We start from the raw sequence: 11,564 nt of genomic DNA on the forward strand, positions 1-11,564 counted from the left end.
CCGAGAGAGGGGAGAAACCCCCACAGCACCGCATCTCCCCCGCCGTCGACCCGCCGACTCCGGCCTCCCCACGCCAAGACAACGCCACCAATCGACGCGCCTCGTTCCCCTCTTTCTCCTGGCGCGAGGAATCGCACCGGGGACGCCCCAATCGACCTCACCGACCTTGTTTCCCCCCTCAGCACCGTGGCTATTTCTCCGATTCCGGCACCGTCCGACCATCTCCGTCCACGCCGAGCTCTCCGTCTCCTTCCTGGTATCCTCGCAAACCTCCTGGACATCTTATTTGCCCTATTTGCTTCCGGAATATATCTTTCACCATGTTGCCGACCACCCCCGCCGCAGGTCTCCATCTCCGGTGATGCTCCGGTGACCTTCAGGTGACGGCGCTGGCACCCTTCGACTCCCCGTGGCGAGGCACACCTCCTTCACTCACGCCCATTCCCTGGGAAGTCCTCCATCGACCACGCGCGCCCGCACAGCCGCGATGACCACCGTGGCCTGGAACGCGCACGGCGTCGAATGCCTTGCGTGCATCCGCAGACGCTTTGCCAGCGTGGCGCCCGGGCCCTTCTGCCAGCCTCTGTGGCTAGAAATCCTCTGGGTGAGAAACATTCCTCAGATCCAGATCCAGCTCCTTTACAGTTTGCCCCTGGTAATTCTTTTTCCTCAACCCGCCGTCCTTATCCCTGGTAGTTTTGCTTTCAGGCCCTTGATCTGCTTGGAATCAACCTGCAGCCCAGTCAGCATCCAGTCAGCTCTCCCTGACCCGCTTGTCATTGCCTGTGGCTAGCTGTTCGTGGGTGAGACCCCCTGGCCTTAGTCTGCTTTTCTGAAAATTACAAAAAAAATGTTATATCTTGCTAAAATCATATCTTTTGAACCGTAAATCGAAATACAAAGTATTTTATATGAAAGTTGCTCAGAAAAATGAGAGGAACATGAATATGTCATCCATGCATTTGTTTGCATCACGCATCATGTTATTTCGTGGTAGTTTGCATTATCACCTAATATGTAACATATGGAATATGTGGGATATTGTATAATGTTGTCCCAGTTCCATTTAACTTTGAGTAGCTCACCCTTGCTTTTTCTTGCCATGCTAACCAACATTTAATTTGGCGGTAGAAAAACAACTTCAACCTAATAATTTGTTTGTCGGGATTCCGACTCCGATTAATATGGATAAGTGCATCGCATCATATTTGCCATGCCATGCATATCATCTGGAGCATGCCGATTCTTCTCCGTATTAGTAAGTTGTGCATCAGTTGTTTGTTGTAGCGATTTGCTTCTTCACGGATAGGCCTTTGAGTTGATGCGAGCTACGACAAGTTCTTCGGATGTTCCTCGACAAGCTTTAACAGGCAAGCATTTCCTATACTCCTGTCTCTGCAGGAGTCGCACACCTTTTTTTTTGCCTTCTCCCTCATGCTATCCTTAAGTTGCGCTCTTATCACGTGTCCTATCCACTTGTTACCTCAAGCAGCCCATATTGCCACCACCAACCACCAACCACCAACCACCTATAGCTATTGTTTGGTTATCGGGTCTGCCTTGCGAGTCGTAGTGCATGCTAGTGTTGTTTTATCTCGTTACCGTTATCGCTATCTGAAAGATCGAGATGTCGCCTAGAGGGGGGGTGAATAGGCAATTACAAACTCTTGCGGATTTGTCTTGTAGGAATGCGGAATTAAACTAGCGTTTAGTTTACAAGCACAAACCCTAAATATGCTAAGCTCAACTAAGTGTAACAATGGCAACTAGAGCTAAGCAAGATAGGCACAAGATATATATGTAGCACAAGTGATAGCAAGATATATGTACTTCAAGCACGATGGCTATCACAAGGAAAGAGAGCTCGGGTATAGAAATAACCGAGGCACGCGGAGACGAGGATGTATTCCCGTGTTCCCTTCCTTTGCAAGAAGGTACGCCACGTTTGGAGGAGTGGAGGTCCACGAAGGATTCCCCGCGCCACGAAGGCTCACCCTATTCTCCGAACCACACCCACGAAGGATAATGGCCCTTTCCTTATGGTTAGCTTTTCCTCTGCTCCGGAGATGGCAAGCTCCACAACCACTTCACAAGCTCCACGAAGGAGAAGCCCGGGCCTCTTCACAATCTTCTTGAAGACATCACCAGAGCACCAATCACCAAGCCAACTAGGAGGTCTCCCTCCAAGAGTAACAAGCTCACGGTCTCTCACTCGAACTAATCGTGGTGGAGAGCTCAACACTATGCAATGATGCAAAGTAAGAACACTAGAGGTGTTCAAGTCCTTCACTCTCAAATCCCACCCAAACAACAAATGCTAGGATGAGATTGGAGAGGAAGAACAATGGGGAAAGTCAACAAAAGACTCCAAGATCTAGATCCCAAGAGTTCCCCTCACTTAGAGGAGAAATGGTTTGGTGGTAGTGTAGATCTAGATCTTCTCTCTTAGATCCCTCAAGAATGAGCAAGAATCATGGGGGGGAACAAGAGAGAGAGCAACTTCTTCAAACGCAACAATGGAGGTGAGAGAAAGGGAAGAAGTAGTTTGCTCAAGGTGGAAGAAGAGCTATTTATAGCATGGGAGCAAATAAAACTGTTGGGGGAAAAAGACAGAAAAAACGGGCAGAAAAACTGGCCAGAAAAACGGCCTAGCCGGCTGCCAGGCCGGCCGACCGGATTTGGCGCTGATGAGGCCGGTGGCCCATCCGGTCGGACCGGCCCAGCAACCGGGCTAGGCAGCGTGCGCGCTGGGCGGTGGAAAGGCAAGGGGCGCGCGGGGCAGGTGGGCCGCGCGGTGGCTTTGAAGCCCAGCCGGCGGGGAGGCCGGTCCGGCCGGGGCCAGCACCGAGCGGCCCGGTAGGTAACCGGCGCCTGGGCCGGAGGAAGCCGCCAGGCCCACGGGATCCCGCCCGGTTGGCGCCCGGTTGCGGACCGGGTGGGCCGGTGTACCGGGCCGGTCGGCCGGCTGGCCCCTCCCCTTTTCTTTTCCCTTTTCTTTTCTTTTTCTTCTTTTACTTTTTCTTTAATAACAAATGCTCCCGAACTCCGATTTGAATGAAACCAATTTTGTTTGAGAGATAAGAACAAATGCTATCCTATGGAAAGTGCAAACACAAGAATCTGTAGGAGGGTATTTTATCATGAATATAAAAGGTAGAACCTTATATCATGAATAACCGACAAAATCACCCAACCTCGAAAACGCAATAGAAGATGCATGCGAACTCCGTTTTCGATGAACTTGGGCTTGTTGTAAAGCTAGCAACAAGCTCAAGAACCTTACACATAGAAACACCAAGAAGCAATAAGGATATGCAAATTATGCAAAGGATTGAGCTCCCTAAGACGATGTGATCAAGTTACCCAACCGAAAGCCCCTCTTAATAGTGCGGCTATCTATCCTATAATCCGGTCTCCCAACATCCACCTTGAGACCGGTAAAAGGAAAACCTAGCAAGACCATACCTTTGCCTTGCGCATCCCGCTCTATCTTGATGATAACTCTTCAAGCTTCACTCAAGTCGGAATGCCTCACTTGATCAATGTTCCTTTATGAAGACTCACAAATGCTCCCCCATACACTATGATGGGAAAGCCCAATTGATGCACATCTTCACATGTCCATTAACACCAAATGGACGACAAGCTTCAAGCATGTGATCCACTCAAGATGCTCATCTTGAACTTGCCCAACTCAACCTTGTATCTTCTCATACTCACTTAAGATAGAGCATGGCTAATATTGAGTTCCACATAAGAACTCCATCTTCATTTCTTCTTCTTGATCATATCACATATGTATCTTCAAATCGATGATCTTGATGCCAAAACACAAGGTATATCTTTATCTTCATGGCATCCATTCTTGAATCCAACACATGGAGAGCAAGTAGTACCTATGGAATATTCCTTCATATAAACTCAATGAAAACATTAGTCCATAGGGGTTGTCATTAATTACCAAAACCACACATAGGGGCAATATACCCTTACAATCTCCCCCATTTTGGTAATTGATGACAACCACAATACGAGGGTTTATATAATGAATATTAGAAACAAGTACGCGACTTATCCGAGAATAAGTTGTATACAAGAGGTTGTATTTGATATGGTCAAGTAACACAAAGCTACTAGGCCATATCAAAACCGGCTCTACTCACATAACTACAACAAATGCAAGGGATGTGAGTAGAACCAATATATATAGAGAAAACTCCCCCACAATATATGCACGTGTGATGAACATGAATTCATTGCATACATTGTCAAGATTAACCTTTGGGATAGTTTCCCCTATATATATACAACCATGCAAGACATATAAATAAGGAATGCATGAGAGGCAAAACACTTAAGAACAAACCAAACTAAAGTATAAAACCATTCCCTTAAACCCTCTAAACTTCTCCCCCATTGGCATCGATTGTCAAAATGGGTGAAAAATTTAGAAGGCCAATATAATGTGAGTTCCTCCCCAAAGTGTGCATTTTTCATAATTTGAGTGGAATCAAGTGCACATATCCAATGACGAATACTTGAAGGAAGTCAAACTATATTGAGGATCAAAAGATTGCATAAAGATAACATGGTGAAGTGAGCTTCAACAAATGAAGCAAGCAATCAAAGATCCAATTGGACAAACAAAGATATCATGATAAGAGAGATATAGTGCTCTAAATAAAATAAGAAAGCTCCCCAAGGTTCGTGCACAATTTATAATGTTTGCATTTGAATACAATATGCACAAACATGGAATCCTCACTCCCTCTATATCATTTAGAACACAACCAAGATTAAGATAATATGCTTATCAAGAGCAACTTGAGTCCAACAATTACGAGATATGAGTGCATGAAGAAAAACAAATAAACCAAGCACTCATAAATCTTCTTTACCAACACCACTAAAATCAAAAGGATAAGAAGATGGTTTGCAAAGAACAAGGGTATCAAGGTGATGGATTAACGCTCTTATGTATATGAGTTTCTATAGTGGACAAAGTGATCCATAAAGAAACATGCACACACAAGAGGTTAACAAAATAGATAAGACAAGATATCCAAGATGAAGTCATAAAATATACCAAAGGATATTTGCTTAAAAAAGCATATATAGCCTATGGCTCCAGTTTTCACTAGTGGTATATGAATGAGCTTCAACTAAGAAAATCTTAAAAACATCACAACCAACAATAAGGGAAGTAAAGCTAGTTGGAATGTTTTGAGAAAGGCAACAAGTATCATAAATATGGATTTATTTCGCAATTTCATCAATATTGCACATAAGAGCTCTTTGAGGAATTGATATGCAATATAAATTGCTAGAGGGCATATTTGAGATAGGTGAATCATAAACATGATATATATATATTCCTATCATATGCATCTTCTCAAATTACTCAAATGTACAATAAGAAGTTTTCTTTAAAAGGATTTTTCAAGAATCACAATATTTTCGAAATAAATAATTTCATGCCAAGATGCAACCTACAAGAGGTTGGATGGTATAGGAGAATGCATGAATAAGATACTTGTTACCGAGATAGCAATGGCATGATGTAGTAGATAAGAGTTCATTCATCATCCTAGCTTGACTCCAATTATCATATGGTGATAACACCTTCCTTATAGATGATATAAGCCTCCATTGCATCTCCAATGTACCTAAAGCAACATTCAAGTACATCTTGGTCCCCAAACTCATCGGGTCCACCATGGTTAGACTAACCACAATATATAGGACACACTCCATATAAATATGTGCATATTTAGATGAAATTTGAATTTCATGCATATCTTAGCCATTTAGGATTTGATGGAGTATACCCTATATAATGGATCAAAGAAAGAAAGCGTGCTATAAATATAAACAAATTACATATAAGCACGCATAAAGACTTTAAAGATCCAAGAAAGATATACTTTGGACAAAACACCAAATGAATTGAAGAAGGCATAAAGATGTGACCAAACAAATTTGTTGTCCAAATTATATCAAAGACGCAAATCACAAAAGATTTGTTCAACAAAGTTCAACAAATGAACTAAGAAGGAACCATTGAGCATAGAGGATGAAATAAAGCAAACATGCTCAAAGATTTATCTCATTCAACAAATAAAGCATAGAAGAAGAAATGAGATAGCAAAGACTCCCAAAAGAGCAAGGTTCGAACAAACAAACCAAACCCTCTACACTTTTCACAATGGCACAATGTACCGTAAGGAAAAGGTTTGTCTTCCAAAACAAATTCTTGATATGAATCAAGAGAATTTATCAAAAGATTTTTCAAAGAAACAAGGAAGACACATGGGAGCAACAAAGATTTGTTGGAAATAAAATAAGGCAATAAGAAACAATCCAAGGTGAAGATGATCCATAAGTTCAACCACATACAAGGTTATCAATTGTCAAAGACAATGAGAATATTGGAATTAACTTCCGGTGGTATATCAACAAGGATAGTAAGGATCAATCTCACAATAAAAGGCATAGGATAAGTATATATAATTAAGCACTATGCACGGATGAAGATTCTTGATAGCTTCAACTAGTCAAACAATCACGCAAGGTAATGATTAGAATAACTTGAAGCAAACGGTGTCCCAAATAAGATATAGAGATATGTATTTGAGGAAAAACCGTACCAAGAATTTCTTATTCAAACAAGAATCCATAAGATGAGCCAATAGAAATATTTCAATAGAAGTGAAGCTTGTTTGAGCAAACATGCCACCTAGGAACAAGATAATTAAGAGCATCAACTCTAAGTGGCATAACCTCATATGTTTATATTTTCTAGGCTTGTGATATGTACAAAACATATTACTCCCCCATAATGTGATAAAACATTTCTTCTAAACAAGAGGCAACTAAAATTCAACTAGAGATGATTAATGGACATTTAGAATTTGAATTTCTCATGAGTATGACACACCACATAGTGACTAGATAATCTTGCAATATCAATACTAAGTGGTGGTACACATGAACACACATTTTAAAGAAAGAGATATGCACAATGCATATCACTCCCCCAAAATGGGATGTTCCATTAATCACTCAAGGAGAGCCAAATAAGATATTATCAAGATGCATTAGGCTTAACACGATACACAAGTATATGATGAGTCAAACAAACATACTTGAATACACAAGATAGGTAAGTAAGACTCAACACATACAAACTGATGAGGACATCCCAACCTCCGATTTGAAGGCATATCTTGGTGAAAAAGATGAGACTACGTCGAGGACGACTTCAATTCAAGTAGGGGAGGATGATGAGGACATCTCTATGATAGATACAACCAATACTCCTACAACCACTTCTCAGGTACATTCGTTACTAGGAATCCTTCCTGATATATATGAGAATATGATGCTGCCTAAATCAAATGTATTTATATTATTTAGGAATGGATCTAGCATGGACGCCAAACATTGGATTAGGAACGTGCATGGAGATGGCAGCAGACCTGCAAGGATTCAGGATGGCGTTGCAAGCGAGGATTTCAGAACATTGAAGCCACCATAGTGAAACAACGATGCTTGGATGAATTATACAAGTTACTCCATCATAAAATTCGTCCAAAGAGTTATTTTTGGTGCTGCATCACCTTATTTAATGGGCCAGGCCCATGTATTTTCTGATTAGGTATTTTAGGGGATTTTAAGAGGCCATATAAGTGGAGGAAGGCCCATTTAGGGGTGTTTTTGGCCAACCCTAGCTGGTTGGACGAAAATCCCTTGACTTCCCCCATATATATCCCTCTCGTAGCCGTCATTAGAACTTGGATTTTGATTAGATTAAAAGTTAGCCAATTGCTGCAACTACGTGTACTTCTTTTGAGGCCAACGCCTGTAACAAGACCGACTATTCAGAATCCCACCATTATCAATCAAGCTTTCATCTCTATCTCGCAATATTCTGATTGCATCTTTAGTTCTTACTTGTTCTCGATTTCATGTAGGAATTAAGACCCTTGCTGGTCAGGCTGATCGTGCTCCCGCAAGATCAGTAACTCCCGGAGATTGTCCTAGCGATTGCATTGGCGCACGAGCTTTGCACGTGTAGTCGGATCGTCAAGCACGAACTCCACCAACAAATCGATTTATCCTCGTCTCATCGAAAGATCGGCCACCTTTTCCCTATCACAAACACATATTTGATACAAAACCAAACATGCAAGGGGGCAAGTAACTTACAATAAATATGAAGAGTTGAAGTATAAGTTACCGCAAGGAGGAACATTGGATGTAAGATATAGATAATGATCCATACGACTTGGCTTGGTCAAAATATAATATATGAAGATCCCTTAATTCTTCATGAAGTAGCCAAGTCTCCAATGACCTCCACATGCATCTATTGATCACGTTTGAGCTTGTTGGTCCCCAACCAAGTTGGGTCCTAAGAGGTTAGTCACAATAGGCTTGGCAACCCAAATGGTCCTTTTCTTGAGACCACTTTGAGTTCCAACAAACTTGGCAAACACATTGCCATCCTTATCCTTCCCTATAGAATAATCATCATCAACAATTATAGGGTTAGATAAGGTACCACTTAAACATGAAGAAGAAAAGTGCCCCTTCACACGGCATAAGTAGCAAGTGTTCCCCTTTCTCTTCTTTATTGATTTCTTCTCTTGGGGAACAACATCTTGATTCTTCTTGGGAAGTGGCCCATCTTCAACTTGAGGTCGAGCATGAGCTTGACTTTGACCTTGTGGCCGTTTCCCTTGTTGTTTCTCACTCAAGTGCTTCTTCTTCTTCAATGGGCATGATCTAACATGATGCCCTTCAACCTTGCACTTGAAGCAAACCAACTTGGCTGGATCCTTGACTTTGTCTTGGCCCTTCTTCTTGTTGCTCTTGCTCTTGGACTTGTTCTTGTTATTGGAGTTGAATCCAAGTCCACTCTTATCATTGGGGGATTGTTGCACACTTAGCATCTTGTCAAGTGCGGATTTCCCTTCATGGCGCTTTTCCAAGTCTTTCTTCAAAGAAAGGACTTGAGCCTCGAGCTCTTTGCTTTCCTCTACATGGTTAGTAGAAATACAAGTACTAGAGGAAGTAGAAGCTTCATTGTTAGAGCAACGAGGCAAAGCAAGTAATCCAACACAAGGTGTGTCACTAGTTTGACTAGATGGATTACAAGGACTAGCACATGGCAATATAGCATTTGTAGTAGAGATTGTGCTAATGTCCATATGAGGCTCACAAGATGTTACCTTAGTGATACTTGCCTCATGAGCTAACTTTAGCCCATCATAGGAAATTAGAAGATCATCATGAGAGCTTGAGAGCTTTTTATGACTTTCTTCCAATTCCCTATAATTGCTAGTTAGAAACTCTAGTTGAGCCCTTAGCTCAACATTCTCCTCTAAGGTAGATGCTTCACAAGAATTAGAGTTAGTACCACAAGCATCAACAATAGATTTCTCATTTTCATGCATATAGGATTCAAATTTTTGTGTAAGCATAAAATTAGTATGCTTCTCATCTTTTAGCTCATGCTTGAGGAGAGTGAATCTCATTTCCCCATTTTCAACATGGGACTCCAACTCCACTATGGTTTCCCTATATTTACTCAAGGTATCCATAGAGTGTTCGAGATTAGCACGAGCTTCTTTATTACCATGAAGAGAAGCATATACCATTGCCATATTATGCACCAAGATATTATATTCTTCATCATTATCATCATCATCACTCTCATCATTAGAGGAAGTGTTAGGAGTCAAAGTAGGAGATACCTTTGATCCATTTGCCATAAGGCACATGTGCATACCGGAGGATGAAGATGAAGAAATTCTTGAATCCTCATTTGAAAACATGTCTTGATCCATAGAGTGTTCGGTTTCCTCTACATTGTTAGTCAACAAACAACTAGAGGAAATAGAAGCATTTTGATTATGGGAGCAAGACAAGGCAAGCATATCATCATGGGATTTATGTAAGCAATTTACACATGATATGCAAGGACTATCAACACAAGCATGTAGATTATTTTCAATGCTAGAAGTGTTTAAGTCCAAAGAGGAAGCATTGCAATGGGATAGAGATGAAGAATCATCACTATTGAGCACAATATCAACATTGCAATTTTCCTCACCACTCACCATATCATTACCTCGTGTCTTGCTACACGTTGGTGAAGTGGAAGAAGATGAGAACTCATCACGGCCGGAGGTGGAAGCAAATTGGAGCTCTTCATGATATAAAGGGGAAGAGAGCTCCTCGGAGACACCAGCGACCAAATGAGAAATGGATCCACCAAACATTTCTTTAAGCTTGATCCACATCTCATGAGACGACTTTCGCTTTATATATATCAAGAACCTATGAAAATCTTGTCTCAAGGACAATACAAGCTCATTAGATACTTGAGCTTCAAGATGTAAGTTTTTCTCATCCTCTAAAGATAGATTTTGAGGATCCATCGGAGGAGAAAAACCTACATCTAGAAATTGCTCTATATTTGGACACAAGGTCCGAAGGTTATAAAGCAAGCAATTTCTCCACAAAAGATAATTTGTGCCATTAAAGATAATTGTGTCATTGTGCATTATATTACTAGCCGACATCTTTACTCTCAAGGCGGTGAAGCCTTAAACAAGGAGAGACCTTGCTCTGATACCAATTGAAAGATCGAGATGTCGCCTAGAGGGGGGGGGGGAATAGGCAATTACAAACTCTTGCGGATTTGTCTTGTAGGAATGCGAAATTAAACTAGCGTTTAGTTTACAAGCACAAACCCTAAATATGCTAAGCTCAACTAAGTGTAACAATGGCAACTAGAGCTAAGCAAGATAGGCACAAGATATATATGTAGCACAAGTGATAGCAAGATATATGTACTTCAAGCACGATGGCTATCACAAGGAAAGAGAGCTCGGGTATAGAAATAACCGAGGCACACGGAGACGAGGATGTATTCCCGTGTTCCCTTCCTTTGCAAGAAGGTACGTCACGTTTGGAGGAGTGGAGGTCCACGAAGAATTCCCCGCGCCACGAAGGCTCACCCTATTCTCCGAACCACACCCACGAAGGATAATGGCCCTTTCCTTATGGTTAGCTTTTCCTCCGCTCCGGAGATGGCAAGCTCCACAACCACTTCACAAGCTCCACGAAGGAGAAGCCCGGGCCTCTTCACAATCTTCTTGAAGAGATCACCGGAGCACCAATCACCAAGCCAACTAGGAGGTCTCCCTCCAAGAGTAACAAGCTCACGGTCTCTCACTCGAACTAATCGTGGTGGAGAGCTCAACACTATGCAATGATGCAAAGTAAGAACACTAGAGGTGTTCAAGTCCTTCACTCTCAAATCCCACCCAAACAACAAATGCTAGGATGAGATTGGAGAGGAAGAACAATGGGGAAAGTCAACAAAAGACTCCAAGATCTTGATCCCAAGAGTTCCCCTGCGGCCCGGTAGGTAACCGGCGCCTGGGCCGGAGGAAGCCGCCAGGCCCACGGGATCCCGCCCGGTTGGCGCCCGGTTGCGGACCGGGTGGGCCGGTGTCTGGGCCGGTCGGCCGGCTGGCCCCTCCCCTTTTCTT

The sequence above is a fragment of the Lolium rigidum genome, chromosome 6 (assembly GCF_022539505.1).
Source record: "Lolium rigidum isolate FL_2022 chromosome 6, APGP_CSIRO_Lrig_0.1, whole genome shotgun sequence".
Lineage (NCBI taxonomy): Eukaryota > Viridiplantae > Streptophyta > Magnoliopsida > Poales > Poaceae > Lolium > Lolium rigidum.